Below are 11,039 nucleotides of genomic sequence, written 5' to 3'. Positions count from 1 at the left end.
AAAAATGGAATATAAAGGCATTTCATAATTAATAACAAAGATATATAAGGAAATCAATTTTTACACTCTGAATTTCAAAACAGTTTTATTCTCAATAATACAAATAATATGCTTTGCACTGTATTTTGCTAATGTTCTACCCTAAACCATGTGCTTACCTGGCTTTCTGGCTAGAACTGTCATTGTTACCGCTACTGGCTAATGCACACATAAATCTTGCTGTGACTTACTTAAGAATAAAAAAAAGCAAGTCACTTTTTTTTTAATCATTTTTTTTTTATTTGACAGAGAGAGACACAGTGAGAGAGGGAACACAAGCAGGGGGAGTGGGAGAGAGAGAAGCAGGCTCCTCGCTGAGCAGGGAGCCCGATGCGGGGCTCGATCCCAGGACCTTGGGATCATGACCTGAGCTGAAGGCAGACGCTTAACGACTGAGCCACCCAGGTGCCCCAAAGCAAGTCACTTTTGTCTGCATGTTTTTCTTAAGTGAGGGGAAAAAATAGTGTGTCGGGTTTTATAAAGGGATTTATAAATGGAAAATTTGACTAAGCGCTTCTAGGAACACCTAGTGTCTGCCCATGTATAGTACAAAAGGATGAAATCTGTCTACAAAGAGAGATGATAGATAAATTATGTATTATATATTATAATTCACTTAACACATAACATATATATTTGACAAAACTGATAAATACAAATCTTATTGCTGAATCTGGTTTGCTTCCTGATAAAGTCATATCAGACTTCTTCATTGTTGCTCTAGGGGCATAATAGGGTGATGGATGTAAACCCTAGAGGTACAGATTATCAGTTAAAATTCATGGTCATCTTGAAGAGAAATGCATGTCACGGAAATGTAGAAATGGTCCCAGTAGGGCACTAATAGGGTGGACAAATATATCCAATGATCACCATGGTAACAACCCTGACAGGTCATACGTGGAGTAATCTTTCCTTCATCATCTGAAGAGATAATTCTCCTGGAGATGACCTATACTGAGGCTTTACCAGGATTATCTTTGTAGGTGTTGAAATAAAATTACCACTTCCATAGGGAATTGCCTAGAAAATGACCTTCTCATGGAATAATCTAAGTCACTTCAAAATATGGTACTTACAGGATTATTTTGAGACTGATGAGAGCATTAGTAACCATTCTAAGAGAGTGTTCCCAGAATCACCTAGATAGGCTAGACTGATTTCCAAACCATCCTATTGTGCAGTTCCACAGGACTCCCTAAATGTGGAATCTAAAACCTAGGAACTTTTCAATATGTGGATGAGTTCATTCACAAAGCTGTTTGTGACTCTGACAATATTTTGTGGGGTTTTTCGGTGTGGAAAGATGAATGCGTTATGGGAGACCTTCAGAAAAATCTCATTTGGGGAACTCAAAATATCTCCCACCACCATGTAATGATTTTTTTTCCCTCCATATGAGAAGTAGGTGAGATTAATGGACTATGATTTTTGTCTGTTGTTCTTACTGAAAGAATTGTCAAGATCCACTGCTCCTTCCTAGAAAATAAGGTACTAACTCTGCTGGGGAAGAGTTTCTTGCAATGTGTAAGTCCTCAGCCCAAAGCACCTTTCTTTAGGCATCAGTCCAGTTTTGCTTTTTTTTTTTCTGTTTTTATGAAGGATAAAGAGAAGCTTTACCTCAGTGACCCAAATGAGGCATGAGGACTATGAGTAGGTCTCACCATGGGCCCATGCCTTCTTCCCTGGGGAAGGTAATAAAAGATATTGGAACACCTTTATCCCTTCTGAAATTAACCCAGTGCTGCTGGTGGAGACTCTGTGATAGGTGTTGAACAAGTCTTTTGTCATTCACTCCCATCTCTGGAACTCCAAACCATGGAAAATTAAAGAATCCAACCTTCAAGCAGAGGGCAGAAACAGTGAAGGTAATATCTTGATACTGCTTGTCACTATGTTTGAGATAGAAAAAAGGAACAATGAAATTTTTGGATGATGCCTGTATTTTGAAGACTTCTTATTATTTTTCTCTTTGTGATATAACAGTTTCAACAAGCAGACCAACCCCCAAATGGGAAGTATCTCTATTTTTGACAAGCCCTAGAACTGTACAGAAACTACCCAACTTGTGGCTGAAATTCTCCAAACATTGACCCCATGCAAGTGTAGATCTAAAGTAATATGATAAACAAACAAACAAAAATTAACAAACTGAAAAACAAGTGTAGAGGATGAGGTGAAAATGTGCTGACCTAACAACTCTAGAACTATCTGGAGTGTATTAGATTAAAGGCAAGAGAAACTGTACGTAAGCACAATATTCTAGTTGAAAATTTTTTTTTTTCTCCACAGAAGTGTAAGTTAGCAATTCTAATACTGCTATCCATGTGTGCTGGACTTAAAAAAATAAGATGGCAGATAGTAGGAGCCAGGTGTCTCACTGTTAAGAGTGCTGTTTACAAATAAACAAGTAGAGGAGGCTAGAAGGATCATGTGGTAGAGGATTAAAGTTGGAGACATCAGTATGAACTCATGTTTAGTCTAATAATATGGATTTAGATGGTTACATATAGAAATATTTATAGATATGTGTATATACACAGGTTAGTATATACATAGTATTTCCTTGCTCTATCAGCTGAGAAGACCTAGAAGCAATGACATTTTAAAAGCAAAGAGCATATCTAGCATGTAGATCTGGTTTCTAAGATCATTCTCCAGTTAAAAAAAAAAAAAGGATCCTTGGATAAATAGCTGATTCTAGGACTGGTGCAGGCAAAAGACATGAACTGGATCATCTTGTAGTGTCAAAAAGTAAGGAAGGGCTCAAAATAAAACAACAACTCATGATGATGGGGATATGTAAAGGAAACATGGACGCCAAATGAAAGAGCTCCCAATGAGCAAAACTGGCACAATTCAAACAAAAAAATAAAGTAGCATTGGATTAAAACCCAGCATAAAATAAATGCCCATAAGTCCTACTAATATAAAGTAATGATTGAATAAGTAAATAGGAGAGAAGAGACAAATCTCTTAATCTCTCATACAGAAGAATTAAAAATAATTTATGTTGATACTCTGTCTTCAAGGAGATGGAGTATAACTCCCACTCCCTAAGTGTAGGCTGTGCATAGCTAGTGACTTCCTTTCACAAATTACAGTATGGAAAGAGAGAAGAAAAAGACTAACTTTACAGTGAAGAAACCTGACAAAAATACCTCAGCCAGGCAATCAAGGTCAACATCAATAGTTTAAGTCATGTTGACAATATGTACCCTTGATATGAGGCAATGAAAACATTTTACCTCTGTTGTCTTCCTCTCAAAACCCATAATGCCAGTCTAAATAGTGAGAAAAATATCAGAAAAACCACAGCTGAGAGACATCCTACACAATACTTAACCAATACTGTTCAAAACTGTCACAGCTAAATGTAATGGGGTATTCTGAATGAGGCCTTGGACCAGTTAAAGGACACTTGGTAAAAACTAAGAAAATCTGAATGAAGACTTTATATATTTGTATAGACTTTGGTTAATAGTAATGCATCAATATTGGTTCATTAATTGTAATAAATGTACCATACTAATTTAAGATGTTGATAATAGGGGAAACTGGGTGAAAAGTATGGTAATTCTCTGCACTAACTGATTTTTCTGTAAATCTAAAACTCTCCTAAAAAAATGAAGTTTATGGGGCACCTGGGTGGCTCAGTTGGTTAAGCGACTGCCTTCAGCTCAGGTCATGATCCTGGAGTCCCTGGATCGAGTCCCGCATCGGGCTCCCTGCTCAGCAGGGAGTCTGCTTCTCCGTCTGACCCTCCTCCCTCTCATGCTCTCTGTCTCTCATAGTCTCTCTCACAAATAAATAAATAAAATCTTAAAAAAAAATGAAGTTTATTAGGAAAAAAAGTACACATCTCACTGTGTGTGTCTAGTTGAATTAATTTTGCAAGCATTGACAGCCTTCTCTGATTTAACATATTTTTAAGTGTTTTTACCAAAATAGAAATTTAACAATATTTAATATAATATGTGAACATGTAATGACAAAAGAATTGCATGCCAATTGTGATTGGTAAACTAAGAAAGAGATAAAGATAGCGTTAATTATCACACTGCTCCTCTGTCCCCCGGGTAACTATTATTAACAGTAAGGTGTGTATTCTTCATACTATTCTTTTTTTTTTTTTTTTAAGATTTTATTTATTTATTTGACAGAGAGAGACACAGCGAGAGAGGGAACACAAGCAAGGGGGAGAGGGAGAGGGAGAGGGAGAAGCAGGCTTCCCGCCGAACAGGGAGCCCGATGCGGGGCTCAATCCCAGAACCCTGGGATCATGACCTGAGCCGAAGGCAGACGCTTAACGCCTGAACCACCCAGGCGCCCCTTCATACTATTCTTCATGTCATAAAAACATATATACACATATTTAGGAGGTTTTTTTAAATAATGTTATGTTAATCACCATACAGTACATCATTAGTTTTTGATGTAGTGTTCCATGATTCATTGTTTGCATATAACACCCAGTGCTCCATGCAGAACATGCCCTCCTTAATACCCATCACCAGGCTAACTCATATTACATACATTACTCTAGAATTTGAATTTATCACTTCCTTGCACATTACACATGAACATCCTTCCAGATAAATATATCATGTCAGCTCTTCTTATAATGTCACAAAATTCCATATTATGAAAACAGAGTTTATTCAACCGTAACTCTATGGATCCTATTTAGGTTGTTTCCAGTTTTTACCCTCTCTGTAGTAAGTATCTCTTACAGGTAGCCTGCTATACTCATGTCTTTATTTCTATATAGTATATTCCCTGTGGTGTATGGATGTTTCTAATTTAAATAGATTTTCCAGGTTTACTTTCCAAAAAGTAGGAAATTAGCATTCTTACTAATGATTGAATGTATGACAATAACTCAATGATTGTATGTATGAATATAACCCTTTCCTTATATCCTCACCAAGCTAAATGTCTCTCTTTTAGAGTTTTACCAATTTGATAAATGAAAAATGCTATCTCATTCTTGCTTTAATTTCCATTTCCTTGACTAATAGTGAGATTCAGCATTCTTTCATGTATTTATTGATCATTTGGGTTTCCTCTTAGTTGTTTTCCCATTCATAGATGGTACCCATTTTTTTTTTTTTCTTATTGGATGGTCTGTATTTTTTCTTAACAAATTTAGAGATCTTTTTATGTTAGGAGGATTATTTCTCTAAATCATATATAGCATGGAGTTAAATGACATGCCTACTGCAAAGAGTAATTGTGAGAATTAAATGATTTAATATATGTAAAGCAGTAGAACAGTGCCTGGTCCATGGAGAGTGCTAATTAAATGTTAGTTGCTATTATAATTATTACTACTAATATTTTCCTTAATTTTATCTTTTGGAATTTATTGGAATATAATTTGCTCTAAGATATGCTTTTAATTTTGAGTAGACAAATATGTCCACTTTTACTTTGTGTCTTACTTAGAGAGAGCCTCCTGGCCACTTTATATATAAATTTTCTTCTATAATGTCATCTAATATTTTTAACATTTGTATTTGTTTTAACATTTAGACCTTAATTAATATTTGATTTAGGTTTATATGTGGGATGAAAGAGAAGTCTTATTCTGTTGTTGTTGTTGTTTTTTTCAGATGGATAACCCATTAACACCACTTATTAACTAAATAATCCTTTACTCATTTAATTAATATATCACTATTACATTAATTTTCTGTATATACTTAAATCTGTTTCTGAATGCTTTATTCTGTTATACTTCCTAGTTATTTCTTCTCATGCCAATACCTTACTGATTTGGGTACAGTGACTTTATAGCCAAGCTTAATATCTAGTAGAGCAATTTCTCCATCATTGTTCTTTTTCATATTTTTATTATTTACTCCTGGTTTTTTATTCTGCCACTTGAATTTTAAATAAAACTATTTATGTTGAGAACTGCAGGGGAGGGAAGGGTGAATGTCTTTCAGGAGGCCAGTGAGCCCCATTTCTACAGGAGCAACCATAATCACATACCTTATTTATATCTATCCTCTCCTCCTCTTTCCTCGTCTTGCTCTCCATGCCACCACACTCCTACTTTCTGCCAAATAAACTCTTTGCCCCCAAGACCTTGCCTTATGCTCTGCTTTTGGGTGAACACAAATTAAGACACTCTTCTCTTTTTTTAAATACAAATAAAAATATTTGTCTCATGAAAGCAGTTTTAGCTAATCCCCACACTATAATCTTTTTCAATAATTTCTATGTAGTCAATGGTAATTTGATTTCCTTTTTTTATCAAATGGATATTTTGGAGAGTTTTTATTGATTTAAAAGTAGCTAAGCTTTTTATAATTATAATTTTAAAAATGTGGTCTATAAAAATCTCTATTTAAAAAATACATTGTTTTCTTTATCAACAAAGTATATGATCAATTTTACAAATGTTGCCAATATAATGTATAGTCCTATTGAGTATAAGTTTCTACATATAAATCTACTGAAGAGAGGAGCTTCTTATTTAGTTTATATACACCCAGTTCTGTCAAATAACTCAATTTAAAAAATTATTCTTATTTCTAGTTTTTGCTTTGTATATTTCATTGATAATATTTTTTAGTGCATATGGTTTTGTTTGCTTTATCATTATGTAGTTTAATGCATTTGCCTAGAATTTTCACTTGGTCTTGTTTCAATTTTGCCACATTTGCTTTCTTTTGGTTTTTTCATTTGCCTGGTATAATTTGCCTGGACCCTTGTTTTCAACATTTTCCCAACTCTGTTTGAAATAAGTTTAGCTAATTTTTTTTTCACCCAAGCTGACAAGTCTCTATTTTTAATTGTGAAAGTCAGTAGTTCACAGGTCATTTTTTTATTACTTTGCCTTATTTTAGGTTCACTATTTAACTATTTTTCCCCTAATTTCCTTTCCTTTCCTCTAACTGACACGAGCAGTTATCTTTTCATGACCTTTTTTCTTCTTTCTTAACAAATAAGGTCTACTATACCTACCAGATCTACTGCTTTTTACCTTCCTGTTCCTAACAAGCATAATTAAACTACATATCTCTATTATTATATTAAAATAAAATATCAGTTATCCCTTTCACCTTACTTGGCAACTTCCTCCATAATAAGATGAAAATTTAGGGGCACCTGGGTGGCTCAGTCAGTTAAGCGTCTGCCTTTGGCTCAGGTCATGATCCCAGGGTCCTGGGATCGAGCCCTGAATCCTGCTCAGCAGGGAGTCTGCCTCTCACTCTCTCTCTCTCCCTCTGCCCTCCACTGCTCATTCTCTCTCTGTCTTTCTCATTCTCTCTCAAATAAATAAAAAATCTTTAAAAAAACAAGTTGAAAATTTAAAATTTATGTTATATTCACTCAGTTTAGCCATTGCTCTAAATAAAACCTTTAGCGGGGCACCTGGGTGGCTCAGTCATTAAGCGTCTGCCTTCGGCTCAGGTCATGATCCCAGGGTCCTGGGATCGAGCCCCGCATCGGGCTCCCTGCTCGGCGGGAAGCCTGCTTCTCTCTCTCCCACTCCCCCTGCTTGTGTTCCCTCTCTCACTGTGTCTCTCTGTCAAATAAATAAATAAATAAATAAAACCTTTAGCATATTTTACTCCTCCACTCATCCTACTCTATTCACAACTTTGTTTTGCTCTAATTTAACCTTCTGGGTTGCAGGTTATGACTGGAGTTTCTTTCACAATTTATCTCCTCTGTTTCAAAAATTCTTACTTCATAATTCTATTACAAATTCCTAAGCAATATTACTAATTCCTTAAGATTTGTAACCTATGTAAGATTCATCACTCCCCACTTATTTTTTTTTCTTTGTCTTTCCCTACTTTGAAAGCTCTCTTGTAATTTAATTATCACTTGCTAGAATACTTCCTAAAGTATTTTTGTTAGGGTATATAACTGTTATGCTTTCTGAATCCTTACCAGCTAAAAATGCCCTTCATTTTCTCTCAAAGGTGAATGGCTAAACTGGAGAATTGATGGCTTCTTTGCCCCTCTCAGTAGACTGTTGTCATTATTATTCTGTATGCTAATTTCTAATATTACAGATGAGAAGTCTGATACTAGTTGTTAATTTGTTGTTAATTTGTTTTTTCTTTCTGGAAAGAGCTTCCTTTATCCTTAAAATGCAGAAATATCATCATGCCATGATCCTTTTAATGAATCATATTTGAGACACAGTGAGCCTAATATAGTCTTTCATCAGCAAAGAAAATTTTATTTAATTTTCTGTTTATTACTTCTGCATTTATTCTTTTTTCTCTTTCTGAAATTCCAATTTTATTATGTTCTCACTTCAGGAGCTATCCTCCAAGCCTTTTCTCTTTTCCTCATGATTTCTATCTCTTTGTGTTTTTGCTTTTGGCTTTTCCATGCTACAGTTTTTTGTTTTGTTTTGTTTTGTTTTATTTTGTTTTACTTAATGTCCCAAACTACTAATTTATTTATCAGCAGGAACCATTATTTTTTTCAGTTAGTCTAGTGAAACTTTTTTTTTAAGATTTTATTTATTTGTCAGAGAGAGAGAAGAGAGAGAGAGCACAGGCAGGGGAAGTGGCAGGCAGAGGGATAATGCAGGTTCCCCGCTGAGCAAGGAGTCTGAAGCGGGACTCGATCCCAGGACCCTGAGATCATGACCTGAGCCGAAGGCAGATGCTTAACCGACTGAGCCACCCAGGCATCCCTAGTGAGACATTTTTTAAAAAATCATGATTCATAATTCTAGAAAGTTTTGTGTGTCCTATCACTTTGTCCCTGGAAGCCTTTGTTTTTAAAGGTTAATTCTGGTTTGTCTCCCTCTCTGTTTTGATCTTGTTTTATTTTTTTCCCTCCCTTCCCCTATGATCCTCTGTTTTGTTTCTTAAACCAAAGATACTTGTAATCATAGGAAACAAACTGAGGGTTGCTAGAGGGGAGGGTGGGTAGAGGGATGGGGTAGCCGGGTAATGGACATTAAGGAGGGCACTTGATGTAATGAACATTGGGTGTTATATAAGACTGATGAATCACTGAACTCTACCTCTGAAATTAATAATACCCTATATGTTAATTAATTGAATTTAAACTTTAAAAATACATAAAAAAATAAAAAAAAATAAAGGTTAATTCTCTCTCTTCCATTACTTTTAGTCCAATGAGAGCCATCAGGTTTTAGCTTGGTCTTCACCTTTGTGGTGACTGAATCTACTTAAGTGATTAGCACTTCCCCTTTGGTCATGTTTGATCTTCCTTGGCTGTTCAGCAATCTGTTAGGCTCCCTCAAATAGGAAAAAACTAGTAATTGATAAAGGTACAGCAGTTTGTTGGTTTCTTTATCTTTTCTGATAAGCCAGTTTTTTTGTTTGTTTTAATGTTTCCTCTCTTTTGAGGTAGAAGAAAGGGCATCTTTGCTCTCTGGTCTCTTTCAACCACAGGGACAGTGAAAAAATCAGCCCAGTGGTTTGCTTCTGGCCTGGGTTCAGCTTGTTTTCTTCTAGGCCATAGGCCATTGGAAACATAGCCCTCCTCAACAGAACTCACAAATATGCTTGAAATTACTGGATTTCACACCAAGCCTTGAAGAGACATGGGCCATCTCTTCTGCCATTGCTTCCTTACTCTGCTCTTGCCTAACACTAAGAAAATGAATTCTTAACCTATATTCTCATGCTCTGGACACTCCTGCACCTATGAGGACATAGGTGTGCCTGAAGAAGGAATGGACAAGTGATCCTATTAAGAACCGCCCCCCCCCCCAAACCCACCAACAATCACAACCTTACCAATGTAATTTATCTGAGAGACTCTTTGGACCAATCTAACATTCTTGTGTCCTACAGCCCTGATCCATCTTCCTGGAACTCTCTTTCCCCACTTCTCTTACTTTCTTCAGCTTTCTGCTCAAATGTGACCTCCCAGAGGGGCTATCCCTGTTCATGCTATGTAAAACAGCAAAAACCCATTCCCCTGTCCTCTTAACCTGATTTATTTTTCTTTGTAGCAATCAGCTCATTTTTCTTATTATCTGTCTCTGCTTACTAGAATATAAAATATACAAGAGCAAGATTTTTCCTGTTTTTCCTGATTGTTATTGCTGTATTTTCATTACCTAAAACAGTGCCTGAAAGATTATAGTTTCTTAAAATATACATGTTGAATAAAGAAATAAATGAGATTCTGTTACAGTGACCTCAGATATATTTTCTTAAATTGGTCAACTCATAGATCTGGTTGTTTTATTATTCCAAGGCAGAGTAGGTGGTGAGAAAAAAAACCCAGAATATGTGGTCAAGCTTTCACTTTCTATCTGAATACTCCCACCATGGACCATATGAATTTTTTAATCCAATCACTTTTACTTCCAAATAGATAAAATAAATTTTTGTGAATTCCTAGTCAAAGATGATACACTGAACACATGATTTTATTTCTGTTCCTTTTTTTTTTTAAAGATTTTTTTTTTTAATTTATTTGAGAGAGAGAAAGAGATAGAGAGCATGAGAGGAGGGAGGCTCAGAGAGAGAAGCAGACTCCCTGCCGAGCAGGGAGCCCGATGCGGGACTCGATCCTGGGACTCCAAGATCATGACCTGAGCCGAAGGCAGTCGCTTAACCAACTGAGCCACCCAGGCACCCCTCTGTTCCTTTTTTAAACCATACTAAAGTGATAATGAAGAATTTTTAAGAGTATAAACTCACAAAAGGGAGAATAGATGCAAAAATAACAGCTATATAATTTTATAAGCTAGAAAGCAAATAGATAAGCAGGAAATGACTCAGCAGACCTGAGAAAAAGTAATCTTAAGCTAGAAGAGGAGGAAGCTAAGAGCCAAGAAGAGAACCTGGTTTAAGTGACAGAATTGCCCCAAAGTTCACAAATCAGCAATCACAGATGCCACTAAAAATGGAGATGATCCCAGCTACGATTTGGGGATATATTCTCTGAAGAAATAAACAGAGGACTCTAGACTTGGAAACCAATGTTGGGGCAGGAAAAACATACTCAAAACAAAGATGTTACATAAATACTTGCAC

The sequence above is a fragment of the Neomonachus schauinslandi genome, chromosome 8 (assembly GCF_002201575.2).
Source record: "Neomonachus schauinslandi chromosome 8, ASM220157v2, whole genome shotgun sequence".
NCBI lineage: Eukaryota > Metazoa > Chordata > Mammalia > Carnivora > Phocidae > Neomonachus > Neomonachus schauinslandi.
This window is presented reverse-complemented; position numbering follows the sequence as displayed.